The sequence below is a fragment of the Nansenia antarctica genome (genome assembly GCF_963989245.1).
Source record: "Nansenia antarctica genome assembly, chromosome: 7".
Taxonomy (NCBI): domain Eukaryota; kingdom Metazoa; phylum Chordata; class Actinopteri; order Argentiniformes; family Microstomatidae; genus Nansenia; species Nansenia antarctica.
This window is the reverse complement of record NC_137677.1, coordinates 44441191-44453613: the sequence shown is the minus strand read 5'-3', so window position 1 is coordinate 44453613 and position 12423 is coordinate 44441191.

The window sequence follows — 12423 nt, the reverse complement described above, 5'->3', positions numbered from 1 at the left end:
TGCAGCAGGTGTGGGCTATTACCTTTCAGCCCAGCTGTCCCAATCACCACCTGGACAGCCGCCTACTTAACCCTGCTACAGACGGAGATCCAACGCTTGAACATAACTATCTGTATGGCTCGACCCCTGGACCCCCTCTGACTACTCTCTTCTGGATTTCCCTCCCTGGCTCGACCCCTGGACTCCCCTCTGGACTACTCTCTCCTGGATCACTCTCCCTGGCCGGACCCCTGGACATTCCCCTTGACTACCCCCTCTGGATCTCGGACTTTGCTCACTAGGGTAGTATCGCAGCACATAATACAACACCCCTGACCTCATACACGCACACACACATAGTATAATTACACACCCCATAACTATCGCCTGCATCACACCTTATGTTTGTTTTTCCACTAGTTAGTGTAGGGCCTATTTCTTTGTGTATATCATCCTTAATAAATCATTGTATATTCTCCTGGCCTCTGTCTCTGTTTCTCTGGGGTTCCACCACATTTGGCTTTTCCAGTTTTAAGGTGTGCATAACAGTTTTATCTTTTTATTTCTTACATTGGTTTCTCTTCTTTTAGTGTATGTTATTTGTATCTTCTTTTTGTTTTATATATATCCCCTGCTTTTATATTCATCTTATGCTTGTTTATGTTTTTATCCTGTTGTAAAGCACTTTGAGCTGCATTTCTTGTATGAAAGGTGCTGAATAAATAAAGCTTTACTTACTTACTTACTTACAACCACCATAAAGACTGTAAATAAGTACCTATTTGCACCATGCTGATCTCTGTACATAATGTTTACACACTTCTCATTTATTTGTATTCATATTGTCCACACTTTTCTATTTTTATTTAAAGTTATCTTTATTTACCTGTATACTATACATATACACAGCTTTGTATAACCATTTCTTTATTGTAGTCGTACATTACATCCTTTTAGTTTGTTTTTTATCTTCACACTTGCTTTGACAATGACGTATGTTTCCATGATGCCAATAAAGATGTTCATACTTTTAAAGGGTGTCTGACTAGAGAAACACTGTCTTAGATAGGTTGATCAACTGTCATTAAACCTACAACCACTTGGTAAAACAACAGTCCTGAATTGCTTCCTGGGAAAGTAACATTTACATTTGGGTCATTTAGCAGACACTTTCATCCAAAGAGACTTACAATAAGTACATTTGTCTAAACCACTCAAACACTAAGGGGGATCAAACCAAATGGATGGGACACACATATTTATATTTGAATTTGAATTAATTTCATTGTGTAAATAACTGAAGGAACTTAGGTCAAACAGGCCCATGATATGATACAGCAAACATAATCGAAACGTAGATGTATCGAGCGAAGTGCTTTAGTCTTCAGTGAAGGAGGAAAAACAAGTGTAAAACAGCAGCATTTCCATTAAATGTGGTGTAGCTCACTGACCTGCAGATGCGCTGTGAACGCAGAGGAGCAAACCCACCAAACCCTTCATCTGGATGTGTTAGTGAAAAGAACCTCCAGGTACTGGCAGAAAAGTGCGCACTGTCACTCGGGGTAGGGTATTCCATCAACATCGCTAAAAGAAAATCCAGGTTTAGTCTGACAAGTCTCGCGAGAGTTCTTAAAAATATCCAGGCATATTCTGATAAGTCTCGCGAGAAGTTATCAAAAATAAGCCAGGCTTTTCCTTTAGCGACGTTGATGGAATACCCCTGGTTGAGTCGTTGAGGATATGGGACAGGTGACACCTGAGAAACACAGGATTTGATGAACCAATAGAAATCAAATAAAGGCACGTACGTCATCAGAAACCAGGCAAGACGGATGAACTGAGGTTGTCACTCGAAATCTGAAGGACTTATAACAATAATAATAATAATTATAATACTAATAATACTAATACTACTACTAATAATAATAATAATAATAACAATAATACTAATAATACTAATAATACTAATACTACTACTAATAATAATAATAATAAGAAGAAGAATACAATAATAATAATAATAATAATAATAATAATAATAATAGTAATAGTAATAACCTTTATTTGTATAGCACGTTGCAGCTCAAAGTGCTTTAATATAGTAGGCGCGCGCCTCCGTGTCTCCTCACCCACAGCGACAACTAGATGACGCATATTGTGCTCTTTTCCTCCGTTCACAGCGACAACTAGACGCTCTTTTCTTTAAATCCCGATGAGGGGTTTGGTGGGTTTGCTCCTCTGCGTTCACAGCGCATCTGCAGGTCAGTGAGCTCCAACACAAATTAAAATAAGAAGTAATCAGTCAATGAGATTCAGTGAAATAAAAATAAGAAGTCAGTCAAATGTAATGAAACCCATAGGAGCAGGGAAGTATTGGGTGTGTCTGTCTGGGGGTGAAAGGGGCAGAAAGGTAAACACACAGAGCCAAGTATGCTAACCTGAGCCAGCAAGAAAAGCAGCCGAAAATGGAAGAATTAAAAGGCAGCCTGCATGCTCAACATAATGTGCGCAAAAAAAGTGACAGTCAAATGATGCAGTGTAATGCAGCAGTGAAAGTGAAGCTGACCCTGACCAGAAACAGGCTTTTAACAATGTCAGCTTGTCAAGAAACACTATCGCAGTTCCCAGTATCTCTGTTTGATGGATTTCCACCGGACAAAACCTTTATTTTAATGATTTATTTCACCTTTATTTATTCAGGGAGGGCCCGTTGAGAGCAAGCTCTCTCTTTTCCAATGACGCCCTGATTACATAACAATACAACTACATTAACATACACACAGGAAACACATTACAGAATGGCAAATAACAGATCAGGTATCAAAGTAACCGGTACATACAATATCATGAAACGTATTTCAATCAACAATAGGTCTAATGTAATATCCAGTGTGCATTCTAATGGTTGTGCAAGCATGTTGTTGTTATGTGCAGGCCAGGGATTGATCAGTGGATTAGGAGGACGGTGTGTGAATGGAGAGGTAGATTGATCAGTGGATTAGGACGGTGTGTGAATGGAGAGGTAGATTGATCAATGGATTAGGACGGTGTGTGAATGGAGAGGTAGATTGATCAGTGGATTAGGATGGTGTGTGAATGGAGGGATTGATCAGTGGATTAGGATGGTGTGTGAATGGAGAGATTGATCAATGGATTAGGATGGTGTGTGAATGGAGAGATTGATCAGTGGATTAGGACGGTGTGTGAATGGAGAGGTAGATTGATCAGTGGATTAGGATGGTGTGTGAATGGAGAGGTAGATTGATCAGTGGATTAGGACGGTGTGTGAATGGAGAGATTGATCAGTGGATTAGGACGGTGTGTGAATGGAGAGGTAGATTGATCAGTGGATTAGGATGGTGTGTGAATGGAGAGGTGGACTTGGTGTGTCCAGGGTCAGCCGACATCACTCTCACCTCCCACACAGTCCACAGCATGTCTGAGTAACCTCAACCACAACCTGACCAGTATAGTTATGACCTGAAACAACCCGTGTGTGTGTGTGTGTGTGTGTGTGTGTGTGTCTGTTCATGCAGCCACATGCTTACTATAATTTTAGTTTATTAGTTTATTATATCGAGGACAATCCAAATACATGAAGCATATAAAATACAGTAAAAAAGGCAGCGAAGTACCCGGCCAGTTGCAACATGGCATCCTGAAAAGTAACGTCATTAGTTAAAATAAAACATTTCAATATTCTAAGAACACGTGGCTGAGACAAGGTACCCCAACATCACACTTGACAAAAAACACAAGTAAGCAAGCTGAGGTGATTACAAGCGGCTGCAACAAACACTAACAGCGCATAGGGGACAGGGACACATGAAGTCATAGAAACAACGTAGAAGCACACACAAGCCAGAGCATGTTTACAAACCACACCACATACACACTTATGGGAGTAGCGACATTTCAAGCACATAGAAGCCACAGGACAATTACAGGCCACACAACATTAAGCACTTACAAACAGCAATAATCAAAGCAATTCCTCATTAGTAATGATGAGGGCTTCTTAATCTCATAAAAGATTTATGTTGTAATAACACAGAGAAATGTGAGAGTGTGAGCCCACATACAGTATTTCTGCGTCTACGTACATGCATATATATATATATATATATATATATATATATATATATATATATACTGTATATATATATATATATCGATGCACAAGCATGTGTTTTTGTTACCGAACTCATTTTTAAAATAAATTGTACAATAGTTGTACACTTGAATGTCAGCTTGCCATTATTTTTCCTAGACTTCTGCTTTCAGAGCTAGTTATTAATTAAGTTATTACTAAAACCAATAATGCAGAGGCAATTATGTAATATAGTAATAATAATAATAATAACAACTTATTTGTATAGTGCTTTTCCTGCTAACGTTGCAGCTCAAAGTGCTCCAATCATTATATAATCATAATTGAATGATTTAGTCATTTAAAGGCAATATTAAAAAGATGGGTTTTTAGTCTTGACTTGAACATATTTGCTGAGGTTGCATCCCTAATGTAATCTGGCAGCCAAATCTCACCAAATCTCTTCTTTTGTACATGTGGTACACAGAGAAAACCAGCGTCAGAAGACCTCTCAGGTCTATTGGGCTGATATGCTAGCAAAAGATCTTTCAGATATTCTGGTGCTGTGCCAGTGAGTGAGAGTTTATAAACAAGCAGAAGGATCTTGAAATCTATTCTGAACTTAACAGGAAGCCAGTGTAGCGTGCGTGTGGACTAATTGCAGCTGGCCAATAGCTTTCTTCGGAAGACCAGAAAGGAGACTGTTACAATAGTCCAAATGTGTAATAACAAAAGCATGCATTAACACTTCTGCATCAGCTTGCCGGAGAATATTTCTAACTTTTGCAATATTCCGTAGATTATAAAAAGCATTTCTAGTGATAGATTTGATGTGAGGCTCAAAGCTTAAGTCAGAATCTATAATCACACCTAGATTCTTAGCTTCATGTTTGCAGTTTGAAAGCCAGGTTCCCATCGTATTCGACAATTTGTTTTTTTGTGGTTTTGGTCCAATGACAAGAATCTCAGTTTTGTCCTGATTTAGTTGTAGAATTTTTTGGGACATCCAAAGTTTTATATCTCGGAGACAATTCTCCAGCGAGCTGAGTGCATGTGAATTATCAGGCAATACTGATATGTACAGCTGATCATCTATCATCAGCATAACTATGAAAATGTACACCATGTTTTCTGATGATTCCACCTAATAGGATCATGTACAGGGAGAAGAGCAAGGGACCAAGAATAGACCCCCGAGGGACCCCACATGTGATGTCAATATGATAAAGAGTAGATACATTTATATAGTCTTACAGTTACAACCGGCCCTTTGAGGGCAACCATGAGGCTGATGTGGCCCGGGGGGGAAATTGAGTTTGAGGAGGAGAGGAGAGAGTTATGATAGAGGGGGTAGGGTGTTAAGAGGAGGAGAGAGGGATGATAGAGGGTGTAGGGTGTTAGGAGGAGGAGAGGAGAGGGGGATGATAGAGGGTGTAGGGTGTTAAGAGGAGGAGAGGGGGATGATAGAGGGGGTAGGTTGTTAAGAGGAGGAGAGGGGGATGATAGAGGGTGTAGGTTGTTAAGAGGAGGAGAGGGGGATGATAGAGGGTGTAGGGTGTTAGGAGGAGGAGAGGAGAGGGGGATGATAGAGGGTGTAGGGTGTTAAGAGGAGGAGAGGGGGATGATAGAGGGGGTAGGTTGTTAAGAGGAGGAGAGGGGGATGATAGAGGGGGTAGGGTGTTAAGAGGAGGAGAGGGGGATGATAGAGGGTGTAGGGTGTTAGGAGGAGGAGAGGAGAGGGGGATGATAGAGGGTGTAGGGTGTTAAGAGGAGGAGAGAGGGATGATAGAGGGTGTAGGGTGTTAAGAGGAGGAGAGGGGGATGATAGAGGGTGTAGGGTGTTAGGAGGAGGAGAGGAGAGGGGGATGATAGAGGGTGTAGGGTGTTAAGAGGAGGAGAGAGGGATGATAGAGGGTGTAGGGTGTTAGGAGGAGGACAGGAGAGAGGGATGATAGAGGGTGTAGGGTGTTAAGAGGAGGAGAGGGGGATGATAGAGGGTGTAGGGTGTTAAGAGGAGGAGAGGGGGATGATAGAGGGTGTAGGGTGTTAAGAGGAGGAGAGGGGGATGATAGAGGGTGTAGGGTGTTAGGAGGAGGAGAGGGGGATGATAGAGGGTGTAGGGTGTTAAGAGGAGGAGAGGGGGATGATAGAGGGTGTAGGGTGTTAAGAGGAGGAGAGGGGGATGATAGAGGGTGTAGGGTGTTAAGAGGAGGAGAGGGGGATGATAGAGGGGGTAGGGTGTTAAGAGGAGGAGAGAGGGATGATAGAGGGTGTAGGGTGTTAGGAGGAGGAGAGGAGAGGGGGATGATAGAGAGTGTAGGGTGTTAAGAGGAGGAGAGAGGGATGATAGAGGGTGTAGGGTGTTAAGAGGAGGAGAGAGGGATGATAGAGGGTGTAGGGTGTTAAGAGGAGGAGAGGGGGATGATAGAGGGTGTGGGGTGTTAAGAGGAGGAGAGGGGGATGATAGAGGGTGTAGGGTGTTAAGAGGAGGAGAGGGGGATGATAGAGGGTGTAGGGTGTTAAGAGGAGGAGAGGGGGATGATAGAGGGTGTAGGGTGTTAAGAGGAGGAGAGGGGGATGATAGAGGGTGTAGTAGGGTGTTAAGAGGAGGAAAGGGGGATGATAGAGGGGATAGGGTGTAACAAACACAATGCTCTCCTGTGTTGTAGGTCGACTGAATAAGAAGAAAACACAAAGTAAAAGTGTTTCATGTTCAACGTAGATTTGAATCGACAGTCGCTTATTGTCTGAAGATTCACCATCAGTGTGACCAAAATGGTAAACCTCCTTTGTAAGAGTTCATACATACAGAGATTATATCTCTGCATACTTTCATTCGTGTTTCTTCTAGTGACCCACACCTTTCAGTATTTCTACACTGCATCCTCTGGAGTTCCAAACCTCCCAGAGTTTGTGGTTGTGGGGATGGTGAATGGTGTTCAGATTGGACACTATGACAGCATCACCAAGAGAGCCGTGTCGAACCAGGACTGGATGAACAACGCAACTGCAGAAGACCCACATGTCTGGGAGAGGGAGACTCTGCGTTTGATGGGCGAGCAGCAGTACTTCAAAACAGACATTGGTGATCTAAAGCAGCGTTTCAACCAGAGTGGAGGTAAGAGCAACACCTTCTTTACTGTTACATTCCTCTTGATGGTTTTAACCATCATTGATATTCCCGTGTTGTTCTCTTGGATCTGGGAAAGTTTTGACATGATCTCTCCCTCTCCCTCTCCCTCTCCCTCTCCCTCTCCCTCTCCCTCTCCCTCTCCCTCTCTCTCTCTCTCTCTCTCTCTCTCTCTCTCTCTCTCTCTCTCTCTCCCTCTCTCCCTCTCTCCCTCTCTCCCTCTCTCAGATGTTCATATTTACCAGAAGATGACTGGTTGTAGTTGGGATGAGGAGACTGGAGTCACAAGGGGGTTTCAGCAGTTTGGTTATGATGGAGAGGACTTCCTGTCCTTTGACCTGCGGACGTCTACATGGATCGCTCCAGTGTCACAGGCCGTCATCTACAAACACAGGTTGGACAGACAGCAAGCTTATAATGAGCACTTAAAACACTACTACACCCATGAGTGCATTGAATGGCTGAAGACATTCCTGCAGAACGGGAAGAGCACTCTGAAGAGGACAGGTACACACACACACTGACACGTCACCTGACACAACATGTTCATATTCAACTACTTTGAAGTGGAACAATTACATTCCTTTTATTTACTGCTGCCCTTTCCCCCTCTGTCTCTCTCTCTCTCTTCCTCCCTCTCTCTCCTTCTCTCTCCCCCTCCCTCCCCCCCAAACTTCTGCTTTTCCCCCCCTCTCTCTCCCCCTTCTTCTCTCTTCCTCTCTCTCCCCTCTCCTTCTCACCCTCCCTTTCTCTCCCGTCTCCCTCTCTCTCCCCCCGTCCTCTCTCTCTCCCTCCTTCCGCTCTCTCTCCCTCCCTCTCTCTCTCTCTCTCTCTCTCTCTCCCCCCTCCCCCCCAGTCCCTCCCTCAGTGTCTCTGCTCCAGAAGACCCCCTCCTCTCCAGTCACCTGCCACGCTACAGGTTTCTACCCCAGAGAAGTTGTGATGTTCTGGAGGAGAGATGGACAGGAGGTGTATGAGGATGTGGAGTACGGAGAGGTTCTCCCCAACCTTGATGGAACCTTCCAGATGAGGACTCGCCTCACTCTGAAGCCTGAGGACTGGGAGAAGAACCAGTATGAGTGTGTGGTTCAGCTCTCTGGGATGGAGGACGACATCGTCATCAAACTGGAGCACTCCGTGATAAAGACCAACAGAGGTAAGAAGATACAACGTGATCATTCTCAGTGACTCAAAGTTCACAAAGTCCCTTCAGGATCTCTTACTGAGTGACAGAGAAAGTGGCTTGGTTGAGAGGAAACCAAACTGTGACCCTAAGTTCCAGTCTGACTGCTCTGTGTTGGTTACAGGTACCACTGACCCCGCCCCCCCCATCATTGGAGCTGTGGTCGGACTCCTCATCATCATCATCATCATCATCATCACTGTGTTCTTCATCATGAAGAAGAAGAAGAAGAAGAGCAAGAAAGGTGAAAAACGCCTCCTCTTCATCATATCATCAGTGGAGGTGTTGTTGTCAATATGTTGGCAGTGATGAAGTCGTCTGTATTGATGTGTTCTAGTGGAGTTGGTAGATGGAGATGTTTCACCAGGAATAGTGTTGTGATGTGAAGTCAGGGCTGTAGAAGTAGCGCCTCTAAGGAATCTAAAGAGAACATAGGCGTGTTATCAGGTTTGATCCTGTCAGGAATACCAAATACGTATGATTTGTATGATGTATGATATATTTTAATGTTTGATATTTGATATTTGTAATTTAAGTATGTTTTAAATGTTTAATGTTATTTGTAATGTCTGTTTTAAATGTGGACCCCACTAAAAGTAGCTCATACCTATGGGTATAGCTAATGGGGATCCTTCCAATAAATAAACAATAAATAAAATAAATAAACCAAATACACTAGAAATACATGATGTGACATATGTAGTTAGTAACGTCTCATACACGTTGTTTAGTTAGTAAAGTGTCATACATGTTGGTTAGTTAGTAAAGTGTCATACATGTTGGTTAGTTAGTAAAGTGTCATACATGTTGGTTAGTTAGTAAAGTGTCATACATGTTGGTTAGTTGTAATATTCTACTAAAACAAACTATAAGAGTCAGTAATATCTTCATGTACAACTCTGTGTTTCAGGCTTCTCCCAAGCTAGCAGTAAGTATTCTCCACCTTCATGTTGCATTTACAAATGTACACTGAACTGAATGACAATCATGTGTGGCTGTTCACCATGTATCTTTTACTAGAAACCATAACAACTAAAATATTTGCTTGCTTCAACATCTAATTTAATATTGCATCTATTTAGTTGTTGTTGTGTTTTATACTGTGTGAATGTTAATCTGCTACGGTGTGTCTTGGCCAGGGCTCCCTTGAAAAAGAGGGACCTGGATAAATAAAGCATGAATGAATACATGTAAATGTTGTTGACGTATAACATGGGACTGTTTCCATGTCAGAATGTAGTTCTGTATTCCTGGTTAGTTGAACCGGCCTTGTCTTGTTTCCTTGTAGCTTCTGACGATAGTTCCAACAACTCTGCACCCAAAGATGAGGTTTCTCTGCACTGATCAAACAAGTGAGATTCTAGTTGTGGAAACAGACTTCATCCATGCATATGACACTAGTCCTCTGTTGACATGAGTCAGTGATTTAGGGCCGACATGTTAGGCAGTTCTAGAGTAGGTGGTGTCCATGAATGAATGAATGAATGGTCTTTATTGTCATTAATACAGTACAGGTACCATACAACGAAATTTAGGAGGGGTGAGTAAGGCACTTAGCCCTCAGTTACTCCAGGGAGATTGTCCCTGTAATCTCTTACTGTAAATCGCTTTGGATTAAAGCGTAGACTGCTAAATGGTAAAAATCTAAAATACCTCACTTACATCACTGAACTCAGTATTGACTGTGTGTGTATGTGTGTGTATGTGTGTGTATGTGTGTGTGTGTGTGGGTGTGTGTGTGTGTGTGTGTGTGTGTGTGTGTCCTAACAGGAGAGAAGCAGAGACCGGAGGAGGATATGAAGTCATCTCATCTGACGTAGATTAGATGCACCTGGACACAAACATGATTGTCTAAAACAGCACTGTATCTGATTAGAACTCTTATTGTTACTGCACTTGATTAGTGGATGGCAGAAATATACAGTAACAAAAATCACGTTTTGAACTTTTTAGTAGAGGTGGGACGCGATTGAAAAATCTAATCTAATTAATTAGAGGCTTTTTAATTAATTAATAGAAATTAATCAAAAAGAAGCAACAGTTTTCAATTCAAATGGAACAGTTTCATAGTCCTGAGGGAGAGGGTTATTCTAGTGGGTTTATAGTCCTGAGGGAGAGGGTTATTCTAGTGGGTTTATAGTCCTGAGGGAGAGGGTTATTCTAGTGGGTTTGTGTGATTCTGTTGTTTCTGTATCGGCAGGTAGAGAAACTGTTCTTGGGAAATAAATTGTGTGTAAATCTGGTTTATTTGGATGAATAAAATGGGATTGAAAACAAACTAAATGTGCGAGTAGGCTACTATCTGTTATGTAAGTGTGTGTGCGTGTGTGTGTGTGTGTGTGTAGAACATTTGAGGTTAACCCTTGCACCGTTAATTACCGCAATAAATCATTATTGTTACTTTATTAACATTTAAATTACATTAGCTTTTTGGTCTCTATCCCGTTCAGAGAAGAGAACAAGTGTGGGTGTAATACTCAATCACTGTGATGAGTATGCTATGTGGGTGGTAAGACAAGTCACTCACTGTGGTAAGTATGTATGTGGGTGGTAAGTGAATAGTCATTCACTGTAGTAAGTATACAGTGGGTGGACTGGTAAAATAATAGTGACTCACTGTGGTGTCTTTGGTTTCATAAAGTGTATAAACAATGCAGTGCGGGACCTGGGGATGGAGAGCTCGGTGGACCTACCCGACAAGACGCTGCAGTTTGTCAGAGAGCGGCCTCTCATGGAGGACGCCGTCCTCCCGCTGACGGGGCGCCCGCTGGTCCTGAAGAGGGGCTCTGCCTTCAACAGGATCGTGGTGGACCAAGTCCGTGCCCTGGATGGAGCACTGCACGATGTCATGTTCATCGGAACAGGTAGCCTACCGCACACACACGCCAATCATCAGCCCCACACACATCTCTGAGAAGATAGATGGATGGAAAGAAAGAAAGAAAGACAGAAAGAGTATAACTAAGGTGTCTTGCTCCCCCTGATAGACGAAGGATCCATTCAGAAAGCTGTCAATTACGAAGGTGACATGGTCATCATTGAGGAGATGCAGCTTTTCGAGACTCCACAGCCTATCAAGATCCTGAGGCTCTCCTCCGACAAGGTAACCAAGTTATAGAATGTTTTTAGAATGATTATGACAAGTTACGGAGATTCAGCTCTTTTCACTTCATTTCGTGAAGGCCATTCTGGTTGACCAGTCCTCTTGTGTCCCTAGGGTCAGCTGTATGCAGGCTCCCAGTCTGGAGCTGTGCAGGTGCCAGTGAGGGACTGCGGTCGCTACGCGTCTTGCATAGATTGTGTCTTGGCCAGGGACCCGTACTGTGGCTGGGACCTGTCCAGTGGACACTGCTCTGCAGTGGCCAGCACACCCTCAGCTTCAGACTTCAAGTATGGTCCAACTCCAACTCCTCAGTATTGTTATCGCAGATGACTGCTTTTAGCATAATTAAATCACATATCACAGTTAAATGATCTGAGCTCATTAATTCCCATTCCTAATTAAAATTCCTCAGTATGTATGAGTATGAGCATGTTATGCTAAAATCTAATGGTTTATTTCTATTTCTTATCTCTCAGGGGTTGGATTCAGAGTCTGAAAAATGCAGATGCCTCTACGTGTCCCAAGCTTGCGGGTATGTTTAATCTTCTCTTGATTGATGAGTAAACCAATCAGACAATACCCGACTGAAATAACAACAAATTCCAGCTGTACTGGTAAAGGTACCACTTTATTTGATGAACAGTACTGATTATGAAGTTGACATCACTGATTGTTATCCATCCATCCTCTCTCTCTCTCTCTGTGCCATGTTCCAGTCACATTGAAGGCAATGACGCAGACAGTGACACCAGAGAACAACATCCTTCTTCGCTGTACCCTGGAAGACAAGAACCAGCAGGTGCACTGGAAGATGGATGGGGGACTGCTTCACCCTAGTGAAAGACACCTGATGCTCACGGAGGGCCTGCTCATTGTTAACGCCCTGACAAGCGACTCTGGCCACTACCTTTGTGAATCCGTGGACACTGTTAAAGGCA